Source organism: Pituophis catenifer, unplaced genomic scaffold (genome assembly GCF_029215685.1).
Source record: "Pituophis catenifer annectens isolate HBS135680 unplaced genomic scaffold, rPitCat1.0.hap2 SCAF_2, whole genome shotgun sequence".
NCBI classification, from domain to species: Eukaryota; Metazoa; Chordata; class Lepidosauria; order Squamata; family Colubridae; genus Pituophis; species Pituophis catenifer.
The window spans coordinates 256030927-256048971 of record NW_027256882.1 but is presented as its reverse complement, the minus strand read 5'-3'; the positions used below and the strand labels follow the sequence as shown (position 1 = coordinate 256048971).

Genomic DNA, 18045 nt, shown 5'->3' with positions numbered 1-18045 from the left:
CTGTGCACCGCCCTGAGTCCTTCGGGAGTAGGGCGGTATAGAAATTCAATAATAAATAAAAAATAAAATATGCAGCAGATATATATAAGCATTTACGTAAATACAACATCTGAAAAACATCATATGAAATTCTTCTAACTCTTATTCTCCTTCTTATCCATCTGTTTTTCCAGCTACTTACACTACTACTTGCATTTGACTTAATGTTTTGAATTTAGGATTGTCTTGTCAAAACAAATGCCTCGTTGAAGCTAGGCAAAACTAAATGCATTAATCTTTTGCAAACAAAACTGAGGGAATTATAATATCAATTTCACAGATGAGTAGAACTAAGAGACATTCACTAGGCTTAGTTACAAATGTCTCAGAAAGCCCAAATCCCATGTCCGTATACTAGCAGTTAGATCAAGTTAGATCATCCTGCCAAGAGAACAGAGAGGAGAATGGTAAAACGGCTTGTAGGCTGGCTGCCAAAGTTTCTCTGTCAATTTTTATAAATGATCCTTTTTGTTTGCAAAGTTGAGCAAGTGCTGTCTCTTCTGGTGCTTTGTCTGTGCTACTGCGCTTTATTATGATCAAATGAGTGAAGAGAGCAGTATGCAAAATAAAACAATCCTATAAGTCCGTGATGGCAAACCTATGGCATGTGTGCCACAGGTGGCACACAGAGCCCTCTCTGCAGGCATGCGAGCCGTTGCCACAGCTCAGCTCAGCTCCGCTGCACGTGCTCACGTGCCTCCTGCTGGCCAGCTGGTTTTCGGGCCTCTGCTGCGCATGCGTGGGGGGTGGGGCATATGCAGGAAGGTCACATACGCATTGCATTATGCGTGTTTTGGGCACTTGGTGCTGAAAAGGTTAGCCATCACTGCTATAAGTGCTTCAAACAGACAAGACAACCAATAGAATAATACAAGAGATTCAAATTCTTTGCTGGCCTGCACCTTTTCAACATCAATTTTGTGATTATGCTTAGCCTCAAGAGTTCTCTGGCACTTTGTAGTTTTTTCCCCCCCACTCTGCATGTCAAAAATGTCCCAGCATAGAGATTCTCTTCTTTGGTATATTCTTATGGTCAGCTGACATTGTGAGTATATTATTATGAGCTTACAGGAAGCAGGAAGGAAAGGCAATAAAATTAAAAGGTATGAAAAGCTTTTTCTTTTTTGTACAAAGCATTATCTTTTACAAGAAAGGCCAACTGCCAGCAAAAGCATTTCCTACACTAGCAGACCAGCTTGCAAACTAGCAATAATCTCATTTCCATCTTTCATGCTACAGTTCTTTTGAATGTGAGGTGATTGAAAAGCATTAATTTCTCTTCACACTGCAGGGTCTAAACCTTATGAAGCCAGATCTCAGCAGTTGCCCATTCCTTGTTCATACAGATTCTTTATATGTGAATCAGATGACCAAATCTAAGTTTTGCTTTGTAGAAAAACATAACAGTAAGTGACTTTTGAGAGATCAATATGTTCTCACTAGCGATCCTAGGGAAAATTAAAGGCATGCTTTTCGTGAAGCAAAAAAGAGAAAAATATTTCCAAAACAGTGTCTTTTCTTTTTAATTCTAGCTGGAAAGAGAAAAGCCGTATTTTCTATTTATGTGAGAAAACTAGGCAGAAAGCCCTACTTCACTTGGTTGCCAATACATCTATATGCATAGACCAAACTGAAGATAATATATATAATTTAGATAGCAAAGTATGCATGTTTGCATCCGTGCTTATGGTATGCATTGTGTATTTTGCTGGCTTGCAAAGTTTGCATTCATGCTTTAAAAAAAAATAAAAAGGTAAAGGTAAAGGCTCCCCCTCGCACATATGTGCTAGTCGTTCCCAACTTAAGGGGCGGTGCTCATCTCTGTTTCAAAGCTGAAGAGCCAGCTCTGTTCGAAGATGTCTCCGGACTCAATGCCAAAGGCACAAGGAACGCTGTTACCTTCCCAACAAAGGTGGTCCCTATTTTTCTACTTGCATTTTTTACATGCTTTCGAACTGCTAGGTTGGCAGAAGCTGGGACAAGTAACGGGAGCTCACCCTGTTACATGGCGCTAGGGATTCAAACTGCTGAACTGCCAACTTTTCGATTGACAAGCTCAGCATCTTAGCCACTGAGCCACCATGTCCCTTAAAAAAATAGAGGTTCTTTAAATGCATGAACATGATCTCAAGCCCATTAGGGCACATTTTACTCTTTTTGTTTCTACTTCACAATCGTATCATGTCCATTAGTAGGCAGATTGCTTCTTCAGTCTAGACCCATCTCAATTTTCATATCCATATTGTTGAATAAGGGATTGATCTTTTCAATAACTTTAGTTGATTTCATGTACTATTCTAATCAAATAATGCTGATGTCCAGTGTCATCTGAACAATCCAGATCAACAGAGAAAACCTGACACAATTGATCATTTTTGAAAACCTGACACAATTGATCCATATTCTGAAACCAACAGATGAGGAGGCAATCCTAGACTGTAACTATGATCTGGGGCCATATGTACATGTTTGGAACGAATAAAAAATACTATCTACAATAATACTACTTCCTGTTTGCATGTGGAAACTACCAACAAAATCCAACATAGTCATAGTCATATTTGACTATAAAATAAGGAGAATGATATAAAAGGAGACTGAAAGAAGTCAAGAATGCCTGGAAATTATTAAGGCCAGCAATTATTAGATCTCAAAAGGAATGTTTCCCACAAAGAGTTAATGGAGCCCAAGAAGAGGCTACCATGGATAATGACAGTGTCTATTATGTTGTAACAGTTTAGATGGAAGAACAGCTTCCTTCATGAGGAAGGAGCACCAGTTTCTTTATGTACTACACAAAATATAGTCAGTTTGGATCTGCATTTACTTTCTTAGGGAAGGAATTAGTATAATTAAACAAACTGAGGTAACAAGAACATCCTACAAATAATAGTCTGGACCCTCTAGCAAAATCATATCCCACTTTATTTATACATGGTATCATGCTTTCAGCAAATCAAAAAGTCAAAACTGTACATGCTCTTTTACAATGCAATACAATATCCTTCCTTTTCTTCTCAGTGTATTATCCCCATCCCCTTTTTTTGCCCATGGAGATAGTTCCTAAACAGAAGTTTAGAAAGGAATTTACTTGCAACCTTATTTTAATGTCTCATAAATATGGACCCATCAGCTATGTTCATTCTGGTTCAATTTCTCTCTTTACTGAGCAAGCGTACTGATATGTCAGCCAAACTTTGTATCACTATTTCTGAGTGCTAAGAGAAAGTAGAAGTTTTGGAAGAAAACCTGTTTATTTTAAGTTTCACATATACAATTTCTGGATGACTGCCCTTCTTCACTTAATATGAATTTGTTTGCATGTGAAAGAACTACACAAATAATTATACTTATGCAGAGGAATGATTTTAATGAAAAATATCAGACAATTATAATTCAACTATTGTGTTACTAGGCCAAAAACACTACTTTAATCAGCAAAAAAGTACAATCAATTATCAATATATTGTTTATTACTTCCTCTTGCCTTTCTTTGTTTTTGGTACATACAATCCCCTTTATCATATGCCCATGAGAAACATCATATGTTCTTGTGCCATACCATTATAGGAAGGCCTTGAATAAGCAGGGAAACTATATTCCAAAGATGATTAGTCCTGGATGCAGCCTGATTGCCTAATTAAGCTCATTCATATATTTGAATTGGGTATTTATTATTGTTCTCAAAGGGAGGATTAGTATTTATAGACATCACAAAACAAGTGCAATCTAAAGATGGAACACTGCCCTAATGGTTTGAGAGCAAATGATTAGATAACAATGCCAACCTCTTCCCTTGAATCTTCTAACTCACTCTTGTGTTGAACTTCATGGACTCACTATACACGTACATTAATATCTGTATGGCTGACTTGCATTAATATTTGTGTAATATAAGGGACATGGTTATTAGGGCATGATATCAATTGAAACTATTGATATATAACTGTCTAAGTACTTTCCAAATATGATTATTGAGTAGCCATTTCTGAAGTAAATATGCAGTCATGTCTCAGATGTGGTGTGCTCGGTTATAGGGAAGAGTACTGATATGGGAATATGTTACATTTTTTATGCCTCTGAATTGCATCTTCCAGTTGTCTCCCATCAATATGACTATTGGTGAAGAATGATAGGAATAGTTTAAATCCAAATCTTGCATCCTCACAAGATTTGAGATCTAATACAGTATAAATCAACTTCTTTATAAAATCCATGGAGCATACGGCTGTTTTTAACTACCACTAGTAAATTATCTCCAGAATCCAAACCAACCTATTTTTTCTGCCAAACTTAAAATGGTTGTTTTCTACCAGTTCTCATTCAATTTGATGGAAAATAATTTGCATAGTATATTTCAAAGAGCAAAACCTCAATGATTTCTCCAATGTGAATGGTGGAGTTCTTGTTTAGTTATAAGTGGGGTCTTTCATTGTCCAACTGTATCTCCCAGGGCTTATATCTTTTCTTGCTTGAAGAAAAGAGAGCCAGTTTTTGTGTAGTTAAGTGTTGTGATTAGGGTATCTGGTTAGAAATCAGGAAATTGTGAGTCAGCTGGGTATGCATGGGCCAATCATTTTCTCTCAACCTTTGGAAGAAGAAAATGACAAGTCATTTCTGAAAAACTTTGTCAAGAAAACTGCAGGGATTAGTCTAGGCCAGGGGTATCAAACTGGTGGCTCCAGGGCTGGATGTGTCACATACAGGTCCCATACGCCCACCCCAGCTCCATGAAGGAAAAAACATCACATACGTCACGTGACAACAGCATCACATGGCGAGTTTGACAGCCATGGTCTAGGCAGTTGCCGGGAGACAAAACTGACTTGAAAGTTATATATATGCTCTTACACAAACACACACACCCCAAACCTTTAATCTAAAGGACAGAGTTCATGAGGAAATTTCTTTTCTTGGGTTACTTCAATGTAACCCAAGGATCAATCTAAGGATCAGTCCTATGATTGGAAAATTTCTGGAAAAATGTTCCTTTTGAGAAATTCTGAGAAATCAGTTCCTCTCTTTACACCTTTGGTGGAGACTTTCAAAAGGCTATTTGTGTCCCATAGTGTAAAAAGAGTATCAGTGGCTTGGTGTAGAGCTACATTCTCCCAGTATGTAGTTTTTTGGGAGCAAAAACAGTTGCCTGTCAATGGGTTTGAACCGGGGTGGGTTCTAAATTTTTTTTACTACCGGTTCTGTGGGCGTGGCTTATTTTGTGGGAGTGGCTTGATGGTCATGTGACAATTATTTAGGATTTAGCAGAGGTACTGGTCTACCAGGCTTTTAACTGCTTGCAGAGCTGTACCGGTCTACCCATTTATTTTTGCAGGCACTGATCTACTCATGTATTTTTGCAGGCACCGGTCTACTCATTTGTTTTCTTTTAACACTGATCAGCTGTAGGGCAGCCCTTTGAAGCCCCGCAACTAGAGTTTAAACAGTTTTTTTCCCTCTAGCCATCAGCTGGGACTCAGGAGGCAGCAATAGATTGGGGGTGGGGCCAAATAAAAGATAAGAATAATGTGGGGGGTGGGGGGGCGTGGGGTGGGGGAGCAGGGGGCAGGGGCCGGGGGGCAGAATCGGTTCGGTGACCTCATATTGTCACCGCTACTGGCTCGGGAGAACTGGACCAAACCGGGAGGAACCCACTACTGGTTTGAACTCAGCATAGCTAAAATCCTCCCAGCAGGCAGCTCTTTCAGACACACACACACACACACACACACACACACACACACACACACATCCGAGACAAGACTGAGTTCTCTTGTCAGGCAGCAGCAGCAGCTTCCAATAATCGCTGCTGGTTTCCCCATTGCCTTTCTGAAGAATTCGGAAGAAAAGTTGATTGTGGGGCATTTGGCATCCAGTTGTAAGTAGCAGCACATTGCCAAGCATCCAGATCTCACTCACATGGTTGCGGTGGAAAGGGAACAACATTTTGCAACTGTCAGAAATACTTATAGATCATAAAGCATACTTTCAAGATTGTTAATTTGAATTGCTGTTAAGCAAAAAGTTGTGAGTCAAAACTACTAGTATTTCTGTTTGCCTCACTACAGAGAAGGACTACTGGGAGACTCATACTATCTATTATATCTCCTGAGTGTTAAATTATCCATGATAATATTGACATTGTGGAATATCCTCCCCCTTGAGATTAGGCTGGCGACATTGCTCCCAGGTTTTTGAAAGGTCCCGCAAGATCTAACTGTGCCATCAGGGAACCTGGGACCCAAGGGAACTGGCAAATTAGTGAGATGGTTCCATTATTACTGACTTTTATCTTTTTTTAGCCACTTTTTTATTGGCTTTAATAGTAATAATAATGATTATTTTAGAAGTATTGTTTTTTTAATTTTGTCATATGCCATTTTGAGCTGGGTGGCTATATAAATTTGAATGGATGGATGGATGGATGGATAGATAGATAGATAAATGATAGATAGATAGATAGATAGATAGATAGATAGATAGAATGAATACCTGAACTGGTATCGCACCCATCATTAGGTTTCATTTGAAGATGGCATAATTTCCATATCGCTTCAAAAATCTGTCAATGAAACAATTCCTGTACAAAAGATGGAGGCTAATTTCATTATTTGCTCGTTGTGGCTCTAATTCAAAATGGCATGTTATATTATGCACTGAATGTAATTGTCTATGTTTCTGTTTAGGGTTTATAGGTTGTTTGGAGCCCATGGAAGTTTTAATGTTTTTCAAATTCCAGTTTTTCAAATCAGCATTTCACCTTTTGTATTTGAGTGGTCTTGGCAAAACTAGTTGTCCTTCCCCTCCACCCCCAAATGTTAACTCTTCAGGTCAAAGCAGCAGAGTGAGTAAACTGAATACAGAGAACCAGTAAGAGAAAGACATGTTAGTATAAAGGAATGCAAGTGGTGATACGGGGAGACCTAAAACAATATACAAAATGAAGTGTTTGGTTTCAATTCAATGAAACTTAATGAAGGGTTTTGATATGATAATCCCACTTTAATGATTACAGAGGGTTGCGTGCAAAGGGGGGTCATAGGGAAAGGGGTGTGCGATACTCAATGCATCCTTGTTCTGCACCATGAAAGTGTCAGATCGGCTGTTTTGCTGAAGATAAATTTTTCATGCTCCAAATATTCAGAGTGAAAATAAACTACACTGATAGCAAGATGTGTAGTGATTTGCACATTATCTAAGCTATGGAGTTATTCCTGACAGTCCCTATTCTAGTCCTTGATTTCGCAGGCCAGCTACTCTCTGCAGCTGGAGCAAATTATATCAACAGAAGTGCTGATGTGACCACAAGTTGACAAAAGGACATGATTTCTGGTAGCAGAAAAGCAACTATATTTTATGAAATTGTATCTAATAATGTTATTTAACTCGTGGATCCTGCATCTGACGTCTACTTTTTATCCAGTCCTTTCAGCAGCCCTTTGTTAACAGTCACTCTGAAGAGGAAATAAAATGTAGGCATTGAAATAAAAATTGCTCTACTCTTTTTAATAGCTCAGCTGCAGGCTCTATTGTTTTACTTAATGGATTGTATAACTGAAGTCTTTCCTCTTGACTATACTCATTTGGCTTCCTAGTTGCTCAACTAAACTACAGTATCGTGGTTCCAAAGAAAGGAAGATCTGGGCGGGAGGGGAAACTGAAAGTGAAATGCTTCCCCCCCACCTTTTAGAACATCACTACCTCTGACACCTGAGAGCACTGAGAAAAACAAAAGGACTATTACATGACCTTAGCTGCCTTCTGACCCAGCTGAATTTTCTAAATAATCTTGATTTTTAGATGCTGAACCTGCAATCTGCTGCAATCTAACCAAGTAAAATGTTTGGTAGAACTCACTGGGAATTCTTTTAATTGAAATATTTATATTTAATATTCCTGCCTGGCAGTAAACAATATCAATTTTATTTTATTTTTAAGTGACTATTTGAAAGGGTTTTTTTTTATGGGATGCGGTGGTTCAGTGGCTAAGATGCTGAGCTTGTTGATCGAAAGGTCGGCTCGAATCCCTAGTGCCGTGTAATGGGGTCAGCTCCTGTTACTTGTCCCAGCTTCTGCCAGCCTAGCAGTTTAAAAGCATGTAAAAAATGCAAGTAGAAAAATAGGGAGTTTGATGGGAGGGTAACAGCATTCTGTGAGCCTTTGGTGTTTAGTCATGCCAGCCACATGACCACGGAGATGTCTTCGGACAGCACTGGCTCTTTGGCTTTGAAATGGAGATGAGCACCACCCCCTAGAGTTGGGAATGACTAGCACATATGTGTGAGGGGAACCTTTACCTTTACCTTTGAAAGTTTTTAAGAATTCTTTAAAAATTCTGCATTGAAGATAAACATAACATGCATTTCAAAATTCTGGAATTCTGAAATTAGATCATTATTAAGACACATTCTCACCCCGCTGGTTATAATAACTACTATAAATAAAGTAAAATAAACTACAGCACAATCTTGGCGACAAGTGGCCTATGGGATCAGAAATTCTATTTAAAATCAGGTAAAATTAGACTGAGTTTGTGAATAGATTGTAAGAATAGGGTAGCCTTTCTCTCACTTGTAGAATGAGACGAATTTGGGCAGAATCCAAAGAAGCAACTTTTCAACTGGGATTTTTTTTGGGGGGGGGTGGAGGTGGGGTTTGATCTAGAGTTAGAAGAGAAGCTGAAAATAGCACATCAAATATCTATGCCGTTCCTTCAGTGCATAGCATACTACTGATCAAATGGGAAATATCAAATGGCATTCCCCACCTCATATTCTCTCTCTGCGTAATCATGCCAGCTTGTTGTTTGTCATTTTTGGATCCTGATTATTTTCAACAGGCTGAAGAAGGGCTTGAGGGGAGGATCCGAAAAAAATGAGCAGTAGATGTCTTGGTTGGACTGACAGAATTAAAGGATAATATATATTTCTTGGTCCTGAGTTTCATGAACTTAGCTAGAATTCTAGAATCACCTGACATTATGATTCTGCTAATTATCTTTCCATGTTCTCAATCTTAAGTAATCTATGAAAATAGCAGTTAAAGAAGTTCTAATGATGCAAGTGACAAAATATGGGCATAATAACTAAATTACAGAAAACATTTTTTTTTTCATTTTTGAAAAAGAAAAAAGAAAACATAGATTGGAGTCAGATTGTACCAGGGGTGAAATGCTCCCAGTTCGGACCGGATCGCCTGATCCGGTAGTGATGGCGGGTGGTGGTTCGGAGAACCGGTAGCAAAAATCCCTGCATCCCCCCCACCATGCCCAGCTGAGCCACATGATCATCAGAGGCTTTGTTTTTAATTTTAAAAGCATTTTTTTACAACCTCTTCCAATGAAAAAATGCTTTTAAAAGTAAAAAAAAAAGCCTCTGATGATTGCGCGGCTCAGCTGGGATCGTCAGAGGTTTTTCAAAGCATTTTTTTCTGCAACCTCTTGGCCGAAGAGGTGGTAAAAAAAAAATGCTTTGAAAAGTCTCTGATGATCCCACCTGATCGGCAGAGAAGCATTTTTAAAAAAGCCTCTCTGATGATCCCAGCTGAGTTGCCTGATTGGCAGAGGCTTTTCAAAGCATTAGAAAAAATGCTTTTTGAAAAGTTAAAAAAAAAAGTTGGCCACACCCACACAGTCACATTACCCCCCCAAGCCATGCCCACAGAACTGGTAGTAACAAATTTTACATTTCACCCCTCGATTGTACCATCTTATTTCCCTGAAAATCTATGCATTTTATGAAATGAAGTAAGATCATAGGAGCTAAAAAGTCAGGTGCTGGCCACACTTTTCAAATATTCCTTAACACGTCATAGCATGCATTCTTACAGGCACTAAAGATTAGGTTGGAAATTTAACCAAATCTTCCCTGTTCAGTATAATATGAATTTGTTGACAGCACTGGTTATCAGAAAACATTTGCCCTCTTTCAGTTTGTTATTCTTAATTGTGTCTCATGCCTCCTTGTCCTAAAATGTGGACAAAAAGCTTGATTTTCTCTGCCTTTCCCAAAGCAGTTGGGCTTCTTCCAAGCATTTGCAGAGCAATGAAAAAAAAAAGAAAATGCCTTGTTAAATCGTCAAGTACTAAGAAGGTTTTCAGCTGTGGACAATGCGCCATGTACATTGCAGCTGAAACAAATCATAGAGTATAACCTGTTAAGGATGTAATTGAGATACATGCAATCATTAACCTTGGAACAGACTGGGAATCAGTTAATGAATCAAATCAATACCCTCTCCACTGATCCATAATAATTTGAAAGAAATGAAAAATTTAACAGTTGCAGTATGTGAAGTTATCATGGACTGCAATTAGCCAGCCTCTGGGAGATTATGTTACCTAGTTACCAGCGCATATATGTAATTTCCTTGGATCTTCCAAGAGAGATTTTTATAAGGACAGGTGCCAGACAAGGAACTAGGTCAGAAAGATACCTTAGGCGCTGTCTGTCACTAGGTCAGCTCTCTTTTCCTTCCAGCACCCCTTTTACCTCCTAATACCATGCCCCTAAAGCCAATGGAGGTGTTTTAGAAGGACATTTCCAGGGTTTCATGACCTGGGTTCACGTCTGCCTATCAAAAGCAAATTTTAAAATGCATTTGTTACGCACACTACTTCAAACTCAGATTTTAATTAATGTGTTATCAAAAGAGAAAGATGTCTGTCAGATGTATACATATATTTCAAATGCACTAGTGATTACAAACAATTAAACAAAGAAACTGAACCACGCATAGCCTACTTAGGCAGATGCATAATGATCTTGAAGGCTACAGCTATTTTACATTTTTGGTCATGTAATTTGCATAAATTTACATTAATACAATGGATACATGCTTTGCTAGAGCTAGATGAAATACTTTAACATTTTCCCATGTTGTTTAGCTTGCCCAGCCTCTGAATCAATTTGTTCCCTTTTTTTTACACTCCAGGCAAAAAAATGTTTCCAATTTGTCTCTGAATTTTATTTCACTTTACAAAATGAATGTTTGTATATTATTTTTAAAATGTGGGCATCCCATGAGCTCTTTTTTCTTCCTTTTATACATTTTCTTGGGTGCATTATTCATTTTCTTGAAGAAGAACTGTATCAGGACATTTGGAAAAATGTGATTATTGAAGTTTTGCCTTGCATACTGGATTGGAAAGAGAGGATTAATTGAAGTCAAATCAGACAGATTTCTTTCCCCTTCTTAGTCACTACTATATATACCACATACAGCTTTCATGGTTAAAATATAATTGCAAAGAAGCTGGAAAAAGAAACAAACTCTTATTAAATGGTTGACTTCCAGTCAATGTCTGTGTGATTCTCTTACGGGCTTCAAGTGAATTAGGGGGAAAGGGAAGCATAAGTGGACCACAGACCATGGATTTCTTTTTATTTTTACTTCTGCTGCACTCAGAATACAGCTAGATTGGAATTCTCCCTCATATTATGCAGTCCAATTACAAGCCATAAAAATGAGGGAACGTTGTAGTGATTTATGAGGACTGGTATGTGAAGTTTTCTAACAATAAAGGGTGGCCCATAATTTTGTTTTGCCCAAAATGTCATTCAGAAACATGTTGCATTCTGAAACCCATTTAGATGCATTCTGAGCACACATATGTACAGTGCATGTTCACAACAGCCTGCTGTGTATTTTGTGTTATTGTGTTGTATTATTATAATAGCTTTTGTTCTTAATTTTGTTCACCAGAGACAATTATTGAAATGGGAAGCTATACAAACTATATACATAGATGATAGATAGATAGATAGATAGATAGATAGATAGATAGATAGATAGGTAGGTAGGTAGGTAGGTAGGTAGGTAGGTAGGTAGGTAGGCAGGCAGGCAGGCAGGCAGGCAGGCAGGCAGGCAGGCAGGCAGGCAGACAGAGGATAGAAAGAGATTTTTTTCAGGGTCTAGTGATTATTTCTACCATTGCTTCCATCTTCAGCTTCTGTCTCCACTCGTTTCTAACAGGAATAATCAGTCTGCAAGGCTTTCTAATATGGGTATCAACTAGTAGGTCCTATAACCAGAATTGTTTTCAAACCTAGAGTCAGTCAGGCCTGCAGAAAACCATTTCATTGTAGAGTTGCAAAGGCAGTTGCATCTCTTCATAAATCATAGAGGAGCTGTATTGTTACTCTCTGCTAAAAAAAGAGCTTCACTACCCTCTTCAGAAAGTGATAGAGGAACTGTGTTAGAAGTAAAGGAATCTCTGTTAAGCACAGATTGAAATTCCTTGCCTAAGTGTGTATGACTTGCAATGGCAATAAATTGGGGGGGGGGAATTAAAGTTTCAGAAATGCATGTCAAATATATGTATATCATGGATGATAGATAATAAACAGCTCATTTTCTAACACCAAAATAAGGAAAGAAAGAAAAGAGAAGAAGAAACACTGTTGTCGCTTACTTCCACAGCATGTAATCTGTGATAACCATGCACAGTAGGATAGTTAGTTCGCTACCACATGCAAAGCAGAAAGCAGATGGTATAGCTGATATAGATCACAGGAACGTAAGTGACTGTCAGTGCGCCTGTCTCTGTATGTTCGTGTGTAAATCAGCAAGGAATATGACATTGACATACTCCATCAAGTCTCGTTTATAAAGAACAAGTAGTGCAACATTCTGTGCATCTGGCAAAGTAACTCAGGCTGTCAATCTGTGGATACCGCTGACATTGTACTACTAGCATCACTTCCATCTGTGTTGTTTTTCTAAGGCTACTTTTTTACTTGTATGATATGAACTGGTAGTTGTTGGAGAGGTCTGAGTAATCCGGAAACAGTTTCAGCAGTCAAGGAATGGAGATTATATAACAAATGACTAAAAGCTTCCCAACAGTAAAGAATAAAGCCTCACTTCTTACCAATGACTCCACAAACGTTAAAAATTATATTACTGTTGTACAGTATGTGTGATCAGACAGATAGTGAGAAAGGGAAAAGAGGAAAATTAAAAACTGCTATCAGAAAGAGCCTAAAATTAATAGCTGTTTAATGAACAGTGGTTATCAAGTTCTATTTGACTATCAGAGATCTCTTTGTACCTGGCTGAGGTGCTGGCATGTGATCTGTACTAGGTTCTTGTACTCTATAGAACAATATGCACAGTGAAGGTGTGATAAAAATAAGTAGTAAACATTAATCTCAGGAAAATTTTGGAAGGGCAGAGGAGACCACAGATTGCATATAACAATTCCATTTTCTCATAATCATCTTACTCATAGTTTGCAGGTAAATTTGTAATGTGGGTACATTCCAGGAAGCCATATATTAAAAAGTTTAGTAGTCAATGCCATATCACAGCTAGAAACTTCAGATTGGTGTTAAATTACCCATAGTCTGTAGCAGGGGTGTCAAACTCAAGGCCTAAGGGCTGGATCCGTCTCACGGGGTGGTTAGATCTGGCCCATGGGACCACCTTGGAAACAGCGAAGGACTGGCAGATAGTGCCTCTGCCAGTGAAAACGGAGCTTGGTGGCCGTGTGTGACCCACCCGAGCTCTGTTTTTGCTGGCAGAACACTTAGGCCACCACAGGCACCCCTTACATGAGTGATGTGGAGCTGGCCACACCCACCTGGCCCCCTGAGGTCAAACACATGTGGCCTTTAATGAAATTTGACACCCCTGCTATAGAGTGTCCAAAAAATGGATTTTGAATGCTTGGAGTGGATTACTTGTTTTGTTAAAAGAAAAAAAAATGTTGTGTGAACACAGCCAATTATTCAATAGACTCTTTAAAAAGCATACCATAGTTTAGCAGCTGTGTTTCTTTGTATGACACCATCCTCCCAGCTTTAACATTGTTTGGGTAAATCCAATTCCATGTGTCCTTATTAAGTTGCCCTTTATAAAGAGCAAGACCATTTGTAAGTGGGGGCAATACAGAAATAATTGAAGCCTTTTTATTCCTATTTTGCAGTGCTGATTTGAATGGTTTTCTCTGAGATTAATAGTTTGTTTGACCACTTAATGCAGCATATTCCATTGGCTGTATAAGAACATTTTCCACTACAAATTATTAAATAATGATTGTAAAAATTCACTCTGAAAATGAGCCCAGATCTTCAATAGATTCCATGGGAGTTTGGTGAATTGATCATAAAGTTTTGAAATTCATAGTTGTCCTATGATCATGCAATAATGGACCTGTATTCCAAATTCAGCTATGTCATAAATAATGACAAAGAAGCTCCTGAATTAAAAAAAATACAGCACCATTGCATTTAAACTGAAGAAGATAATGTTTGTGATCTCTTGTTGAAGAAATTAAAGATTTCAAAATGGGAATCATTAAGGTAGGGGTCTCCAATCTTGACAACTTTAAGACTTGTGGACTTCAACTCCCAGAATTCTGGGAGTTGAAGTCCACAAGTCTTAAAGTTGCCAAGATTGGAGACTCCTGCATTAGGGTATTTGAAGATATGTGATCTTGTGTGTTTTACAAGGCTGGTTAGCTGCCATCTTTGGCCATATTCCAAGCCAGATTTTTTTCTACAGACTAAGCCAAACCCAGTCCAAAAACTCAATGAAGGGGAAAAAATAGAAAGCCAGCTCTGAATTGCAAGAGAACTAAGCATATAGCATACCAGTTTTCTAAGAAATATGAGTAGTCTTGTTAATTAGTATTTTATTATTTCATTATTTCCGCATTTCATTTTACTTACACTTAGCCCAATATGTTTCACATATAAATAAACATCTCAAATCTTTTCTTCAATATTCAGTTGGTTAATTCTCTGGTAGGAGTATTCTACAACTGAAATACTACTATAAAATATATTTATCCTAGTAATTATTATAGATGGCAGAAACAATTCTATTTGTATATCAACGAAGAATTAAGGTGACCTCAGTTTCAATATTCCTGTTGTTGGTACCTGAGAAAGAACATATTATAGCAACTTGTCCACTCCACATTACTTTGGAAGTCCTTGACTCAATTCAGTCATCAAATCAGAAGCAATCTTTGGAAATGCAGAAATTAACCTTTCCAAATATGAATATAAAACTAAAGCTGAGCTAAACTGCATGTCTTCTTGAATTAATTTGAAAGGTAAAATATTATGAAGCAAGAGGAATTTCAGTAGGACACAGTATACTTTTTAAATTTTTATTATTTTAAAGCCTTCCGCTTTTTTGCTTTGATGCAGAATATAATGAAAATTTAAAAATAATAATAGCTCTATAGTAAGCATTATCTGCGGTGTATTTTAGAAACATGAGATGAATAAATATTGATAGTCTGTAAGGCAAGAAGATGAGATTGGGCATCCTTCAAAAGTTTTTAAGACATGCTGCTGATTTCCCCATAAACACTGCACATAGTGGCTCAGTAGCTTTATGATGCTGGAGATGGTCTTTGCTCTTGTGGTTTGAGTCCTAGCACTGCATGGCAGGGTGAGCTCCATCACTTGCCTCAGCTTCTGTCCACCTAGCAGTTTGAAAGTATATTCTATTCGAATAGATAAGTAGATACCACTTGGCGGGGAGACGAGCCAGCACTTTGTGCAGATGGTTAGAATCCTGCCAGGACTGAACCTTTCTGGTTGGGTCGTCCATTTGGTGGATGAAGAAGGCCCCAGATGATACTGGAGAAAAGCCACTTCTCTTTCTTTCTGGTGCAGAGCTAGCTTGCCCTCTTGTGGCACGGGGTTAGCAAACAGGCAAACAAATTGCTACTCTGCATTAACCTTGTAGTCTCTTGGTTAATGTACTATCTCCATATGATAAATAAATAAATAAATACTATACTTCACTAGTTTTATGTAATACATACATAAATACAAGCACTTCTCATAAAGCAAAGTCATTAAATAAGTACTTAAATTACTTTGCAAAATTAAAACAGTATTAACATTTCTCTTCTTTTTTTTCAAGATGCTGTGATTGGAATAACCAATATGATCTCAAGGATCTCTCTGGTTTGAGGCCAGATCTTCTCTCAGATCTGTTAGTCAAATCCAGTATGGTTCTTGGTTAATTATGATTAGTAAGTTAACACTGTGTCATCATCTGTAGTTTTCCATGGTGGCACAGTGGTTAGAATGCAATGTTGCAGGCTAATTCTGCTGATTGCCAGCAGTTCAATTCTGCTCAAGGTTGACTCAGCCTTCTATCTTTCCAAAGTCAGTAAAATGAGGACCCAGATTGTTGGGGGTAATATGCTGACTGTAAACTGCTTAGAGAGTGTAAAGCACTGTGAAGTGGTATATAAATCTAAATGCTATTGCTACTGTATTTCTGGAACTCTGAAGAAACAGATCTGGATTGGGAATTTATAGATCACATTCAGAATTCATTCATTTCATCTTGGTTAAAAGGAAATATATTTGAAGCTACTGTGTTTTTCATTTGAATTAAATGTTTACTAAAGTTGGTGTACACTGCTATAATATTTTGCAATCAAAAAATCAGCTTCACTATTCAAAATACTTGCACCCAGCTCCCATTGTGTTGAAGCAAATGATTCTGGTTTCACTCAAGACAGAAATTATAATTTTCTTCAATTTCTTCCTTCAGAGATTATTTTACTCTAGCTATTTCAATTAGAATAGACCTGGAAGGACCTTGGAGGTCTTCTAGTCCAACCCCCTGCTTAAGCAAGAGACCCTATACCATTTCAGATAAGTGACTGTCCAGTCTCTTCTTAAAATCCTCCAGTGATGAAGCATCTACAACTTCTGATGACAAGCTGTTCCACTGGTTAATTGTCCTCACTGTTAGGAAGTTTCTACTCAATTCCAAATTGCTTCTCTCCTTGATTAGTTTCCATCCATTATTTCTTGTCCTGCCCTCTGGTGCTTTGGAAAATAAATTGACCATCTCCACTTTGTAGCAGTCTCTTCAATATTGACATACTGCTATCATATCCCCCCTAGTCCTTCTTTTCTCTAGACTAGTCAAACCCAAATTCTGTAACCATTCTTCATACTATGTGTTAGGCCTTTAATCATCTTAGTTGCTCTTCTTTTCACTTTTTCCAAAGTCTCAACATATTTTTGTAATGTGGTGACCAAATGCTGGATGCAGATTCCAGTATTACTAAGGCTTGATAAAGTAGTACTAATACTTCACATGATTTTGATTCTATGCCTCTATTTATACATACAAGGATTGTATTAGCTTTTTTGGCTGCTGCCGCACACTGCTACCTTATGTTTAAGTGATCGTCCACTAGGACTTCAAGGTTCCTCTCACAGTTACTGTTTTTGAGCCAGGTTTCACCTAATCTGTACTTGTACCTTTGGTTTTTCCTGCCTAGGTGTAAAACCTTGCTTTTCTTCACATTAAATTTCATTTTGTTGGATAGAGCCCATTGTTCAAGTCTGTCAAATCTTTTTGGATCCTGAGCTTGTTTTTTTGGGGTGTTGGCTATTCCTGCCAGCTTAGTGTCATCTGCAAATTTGATGAGTTTCCCTTCTATTCCCTCATCTAAGTCATTTATGAAGATATTGAAGAGTACTGGGCCTAAGATGGAACCCTGTGGTACCCCACTGTTTACTTCCCTCCGTGTAGATGTAGTACCATTAAGGACTACTCTTTGAGTACGGTTTGTCAGCCATTTACAAATCCATCTGATGGTGATGCTATCTATCCCCCATTTTTCTAGTTTACCAAGAAGTAAGTTGTGGTCTACTTTGTCAAATGCCTTGCTGAAGTCTAAGTATACTAAGTCCACAGCATTTTGCTGGTTTACTAATTTAGTCACTTTGTCAAAGAATGAAATAAGATTGGTTTGACATGATCTGTTTTTAACAAACCCATGCTGGCTTTTAATTATAACTTTATTTGTTTCTAGATGTTTGTTTTATTATCTTTTCCAGTATCTACCCAGGAATTGATGTTAGGCTGATTGATCTGTAGTTTCCTGAATCTTTTTTTTTTCCTTTTTTGAAGGTGGGAACCACATCAGATCTTTTCCAATCTTCAGGTAATTTCCCAGTGTTCCAGGACTTTTGAAAGATATGGTACAATGGTTCTGAGATAACATCTACCAGCTCC

At 38.0% G+C, this 18045-nt stretch overlaps 1 long non-coding RNA gene across 2 annotated transcripts in view; it reads left to right on the top strand.

Moving 5' to 3' along the window:
• Positions 1-18045, top strand: part of LOC139311354 (uncharacterized) — a 186431-nt gene that overhangs the window by 143697 nt on the left and 24689 nt on the right. For both annotated transcript variants that reach the window (XR_011599940.1, XR_011599939.1), the window contains one exon: positions 17941-17974. This is a non-coding gene — a long non-coding RNA (uncharacterized lncRNA). The remainder of the gene's footprint in view (positions 1-17940; positions 17975-18045) is intronic.